The following is a 6,000-nucleotide window of genomic DNA, read 5'->3' as shown; positions in this document are numbered from 1 at the left end:
ATAAACCCTAAACGATAGGAAAAAGTAAGAACACCCCAGTTCTCTAGGCCAGACAGCACTCTTCATCCAAGAGGTTAAAAAATGTTGATTTATCAAGGACCTTAGGACCAAGGACCTTAGTAAAAATTGATCTTTGTGAAGTAAGAGGTAAAAGCATAAGGTTAGTGTGTAATTCAAATGGTGATTTCTGTTACCACACCCCTACCCCCTCCACCACCCCTCACCCCGCAAATCTGCTTGCAGTCCTTGTTCTGAGACTCTCCGATCTCAGTGTTGTGTAAACACTGCTCCCCAATTGTCCCCTGATATGCCAATAAAGAAGCTTATAGCCTATCACTGAGCAGAGGAGAGATTAGGGCTGGACTTCCTGCCAGTCAGGGGAGGAGTTAGAGGAAGAAGTAAAGAATTCAGCTAGGAGCCGGGCGTGGTGGCGCACGCCTTTAATCCCAGCACTCGGGAGGCAGAGGCAGGCGGATCGCTGTGAATTCGAGGCCAGCCTGGTCTACAAAGTGAGTCCAGGATGACCAAGGCTACACAAAGAAATCCTGTCTCGAAAAACCAAAAAAAAAAAAAAAAAAAAAAAAAAAAAAAAAAAAAAAAAGAATTCAGCTAGGGGCGGAGGTATAGAAGACATAAGGAGGGGAGCTGGAAAGGTACAAAGTGCAAGTAACAAAACCACATTAGCTGCTTCTCTCCCCCTCTGGAGAGCTGGGATCAAAGATAGTCAGTGCTACCACCTTGCTTACCCAGGAGCTGGTTTTTCTTGTTCTTTTTTTTTTTTTTTCTGTTTTGTTGTTGTTGTTGTTTTTCAAGACAGGATCTCTCTGTGTAGCCTTGGCTATCCTGGACTTGCTTTGTAGACCAGGCTGGCCTCGAACTCACAGCGATCTGCCTGCCTCTGCCTCCTGAGTGTTGGGATTAAAGGTGTGTGCTGAGCCTGAGCCGGGCGTGAGTCCAGGATGGCCAAGGCTACACAGAGAAACCCTGTCTCGAAAAAAAAGAAAGAAAAAAAAAAAAAGACTAGGCACAAAGCCAGGAATGGTGATGCCGCCCTTTATTCCCAGCACTCAGGAGGCAGAAGCAGGCAGATTGCTGCATCGCTGTGAGTTCCAGGCCAGCCTCGTCTACAGAGTGAGTCCAGGACATTCAAGGCTACACAGAGAAACTCTGTCTTGAAAAACCAAAACCAACCAAACAAAAAACCCAAATCAAAACAAAAAGTCTAGGTGCAAACCCTCATATCGAGGTTGGATGATCGCCTCTTACTCTTGGTTTTTTCGAAACAGGGTTCCTCTGTGCAACAGCCCTGGATGTCCTGGACTCACTTTTTAGACCAGGCTGGCCTCAAACTCACAGCAATCCACCTGCCTCTGCCTTCCGAGTGGTAGGATTAAAGGCATGCGCCACCAAGCCTGGCTAAATAAAAGATTTTAATACTTTTAAGTGGATGGAAAACTAACAATAGTTTGTAACATAAAGTTCTCTTGTTCATATTTGTAAATAATGTCTGGTTGGAACACAGGCACTCTCATTTGTGTTGTTTGTTTGTTTGTTTTTCAAGACAGGGTTTCTCTGCGTAGCCTTGGTTGTCCTGGACTCGCTTTGTAGACCCGGCTGACCTCGAACTCACAGAGATCCGCCTGCCTCTGCTTTCCTCATGCTGGGATTAAAAGTATGCACCATCACACCCGGCCATTTGTGTATTTTTTGGTGGGGGGGGCATTTTTGTGTCTCTATGAGAGACCTACAGAGACCATTTGGCCTATGGGCTTAAAACACTTAATTCTTTTGTCATTTAAAGATGTTTGCTGTCCCAAAGTCAGTCAGAAGGTTCAGGTTGGTGAGAGGGCTTACTGGGTAAAGACACCTGCCTCTAAGCCTGACCACCTGAGTTTGATCTCTGCGGCCCACATGATGGAGAGAACCAACGCCTGAACAGTGTCTGACCCCTCCATGGGTGTACACACACACACACACACACACACACACACACACACACACGAGCGGAAACATACACATAAGCGGAAGCATACGCGTGCACACACAGACACACACACGAGCAGAAACACACACACACACACACACACACACGAGCGGAAGCATGCACATGCACACACAGACACATACACACACGAGCAGAAGCATGCACATGCACACAGACACATACACACACATGCAGGCACACACACAGACACACACACACACAAGCGGAAACATGCACATGCACACACACATGCAGGCACACACAGAGTTTTGTTGTTAAAGGCTATCATGATATGATGCCTTCAAACTCAGATATCCAGCCTCGGGAGCTATGAGCCATGAGCTGTGTAAATAATCTCATCTACAGTGTTTAGTGTAGTCTGCGCTGGTAACTCTCGAAATTTCATCTTGAGCACTAGATGAGAGGTGGCAGATAGCTTAGGGAAAAAAAATTCAGGTATTAAAAAAAGTGTGTGTTCCGTCCGGATGCATGTTTGTGTACCATTTGTCTGGCTGGTGCCCATGGAGGTAGGAGAAAGCATTAGATCCCCTCAAACTGGGGTTACAGATGGTTGTAAACTGCCATGTGGGTGCTGGGAACTGAACCTGAGTCCCCTGGAAGTGCAGCCTGTTCTCTCAATGACTGTATCACTTCTCCAGCCTCCAAACTCAGATGCTGGGTTTTGGTCAGCTGCAGAGGGCATGAGATAATGGCCAACAGGCTGGACAAGCTTCCTGAAGACGCTCAGTTTCTGACTCACTTTGGTCTTTTTGGCAAGTGTGGTGTGAGGGATTGAACCCACGTCTTCTTATGTGTTAAGCACATGGCTTACTACTTGGCTATCTCAACTTAGAGGGCTCCTAAATGTGGCCTCAAGGACCAAATAGTATGATTTACTAAGGGGGGTTCCCTCCACCCATGATTGATAGTGACACGTAGGACATAGTTCTGATTAAAAATCAGATTCCCAACTAGGAGGTGGTGACACTTTTAATCCCAGCACTTGGGAGGCAGAGGCAGGTGGATCTCTGGGAGTTTGAGGCCAGCCTGGTCTACAAAACAAGTCCAGGACAGTCGAGGATACACCAAAGAGAAACTGTGTCTTGAAAAACAAAACAAACACACACACACAAATAAAAGCAAAATCAGCTTCCTGTCCTATGGATGATGTTCACCTTCTGAGCTGATGGGTAGGGGATGAAAGCTGATGTGACAGGACAAATACTGCTCACTCCCTTCAATGATGGCTTCCTCTCTCTCGCTCCACTCCCCCCCCCCCAAAGATGTGGTCTCCTCAAGCCCAGCTTGACCTTGAACTTGCTGGTAGCTGAGGGTGACCGTGGACTCTAGGTCTTGCTGGCTCCTCTCCCCATGTGCTTGGGTTACAGCTGTGCTCTCATGCTCGCTGGCAGCTTACCACCTGGCATCTAACACAATTATTCGCTGGGCTTAAAAATGACTAGCCTTGGCAAATAGCCTTTGCCCCTAAGCCTGGAGCTCTTCACAGTGGAAAGAGAACCACCCAGGCTCCTAACAGTTGTCCTTGACTCCACATGTCCACTTAATTCTTTTGTCATTTAAAGATGTTTGCTGTCCCAAAGTCAGTCAGAAGGTTCAGGTTGGTGAGAGGGCTTACTGGGTAAAGACACCTGCCTCTAAGCCTGACCACCTGAGTTTGATCTCTGCGGCCCACATGATGGAGAGAACCAACGCCTGAACAGTGTCTGACCCCTCCATGGGTGTGTACACGCGCGCACACACACACACACACACACACACACACACCCTGGGGGGGCTGGGAAGATAGATAGCTCATTTGGTTAAGTCTTTGTCAAATGACAAGCATGGGGCCCTGAACTTGACCCACAGAGCTTATGAACCATTTAAGAAAGCTGAGTATATGTGCCTGCCATCCCAGCACAAGGAGGGAGCAAAGAGTGGCTTGGGATTTGCTGGCGAATTTCAGACCAGGGAGACAAGGTGGACAGTGCCTGACCAACAGCGTCCCTGCCACCGACACATACTCACACACACTCCTGAAGAAAAAGGCTTATTCAAGCAAAGTACAAAATGTTTACTGAAGTGTTATATTATACACTTAAAATTACACATTCGTAAGAAGAGAAGGGAAATGAAGATGCTCGGCTGTTTACTTGTGACGTGAACGGACTCCAGGCCTCTCCTATGAATGAGGACAAACAATTCAGGAGGCTACTCTAGTGCTGCTAAGTTACAAGTCGGTGGCTGTCCGTCTTCTCCACAGAGTGCACGCACTGTAGTAGCACACTTAGCACATTGCTGACCTAAAGCTACAAACGTCACCTCTCTGAAGGTGGTTGGTTTCAGTCTGCCTTGTGGACCTCACATGGCAAGGACACGTTCACTGTCTGTGATACTAGAGGCCCACTCCACTCACTCCCCCACCCCAACACTAACCCTTCCTAGGCCAGGGCGCGGGAGTGACCCTCTCTCCCCGGCTTGGCCTACGTGCTGTGATTGCGGGGCCTGCCAGCCCATCTGGCTCTGGAGCTTCTTTGGGTCATTTGTTTTCTGCGACAGGCAAACAACCCTGTTTCATAAGGCAGCACCTGCAGCATCTAGGCTGCAGCCAGCCAAGGGACAACCTGCGCAGACCAGAGTCCGAGGAACAGGACGAAAGGTCTGGGCCCTCTAATGGATCAGAGGAAGGCAGGCTTCATGGTCGCTGAGTTAAAAAGATTGAGAAAGGAGTGTTTGGTTTGACTAACTTAACAAAACACAGGCAGCAGAATCAGTAATGCTACGTGCCGTTGGAAGGCATTCCATGTGTTAATTTCTTGGGTTTGAGATATGATTGGTTTCCACAAGGCTAAGCTTGATGGTGATAACGAGGAATCATTATTATGATACATGGAAAGTTTCATAGGGAAAAAAACCCTCAAAACAATTAGGAGTAGAAACATGGATGGGTTGGTCTCTCTACATTGTTTGAGACAGGGTCTTGGTACATAGGCTGGTCTGGCTTCGAACTCACAGAGGAAGGTTGGCGATTTTGTGATAGATAGGAGTGTGTGTAAGTTACACATGAACAGTACAAATGCTGTGACCCTGTTTTCTGTTTGTCTCCCCAGTGATGGAGACCAAGCACAGGCCCCAGGCCACTGAGCCCCATCCACAGCCCAATGCTTTGTCCACACGCCATATGCTAAAGGAAGGGTCCCCAGAAGGCACATGAGCTGAGCCTCAAGGCAAGAAGGTGCTGGCATTCTAGCTTTTGATAAACCTTACTAGTAAGAATAATTCCTTTCGCCGTCTGCAAAATATGTGCGTTTGATTTTAAGACAGTCGGGTGCTCTGGTGCTTCAGTGATTTTATTGGCAGTACCAACACAAGGAAAAGCTGTTGTAGGAATAAATTTTAATTAATGCTCCTAAATGTTTTCTTCTGGAAAACGAAAGGAACAAACACACCTAGCTAAGATGGTATCTGGGCGTTTTCTTGGTCGAATGCCTTACAGAAGTCCTACACTAGGTGGGGCACTTTGTGGAGACAGGCCGGGTGGGAGTCTGGGATGGACCAGGAGACTCCAGGCATCAAATACGCCCTGCCTTGGGTACTATTCCTGGAGGCAGCGCTCAGTGGTGAGGGTTTTGCGGGATACTCTATGCTCACAAACTCCACAGGAGTTCACCATCAACCAACCAGTCGGCCTTGAGCCAGCGCAGAAAATCTGTCCCCACCAGAGACAGAAAGGATGAGAGCAGGTGGGGACGCAGGGCCCATCCAGTCTCCACACACTGGCAGGGGTCATGTCCAGCAGTTCTGGTCTGAGTCCTCCACTAAAATGGGCAGGAGGGGGAGCGCTCCAGTGCTCAGTGTGTGTGCAAGCAGGTCCACGAGGCTTGACGAGTGAAGACGTGGAAGGCCCTGCCTTCTGCCACAAGCCCAGGGTCTCTTCACAGCCAGGGCTTTGCGGTAAGGCCTTGGAGTGAGAAGCACAGTAACTAACCGGGCAAGCGAACCGCCCTCGTCTCTGC

The sequence above is a fragment of the Acomys russatus genome, chromosome 8, assembly GCF_903995435.1.
Source record: "Acomys russatus chromosome 8, mAcoRus1.1, whole genome shotgun sequence".
In the NCBI taxonomy this organism is placed as follows: Eukaryota; Metazoa; Chordata; class Mammalia; order Rodentia; family Muridae; genus Acomys; species Acomys russatus.
This window is presented reverse-complemented; position numbering follows the sequence as displayed.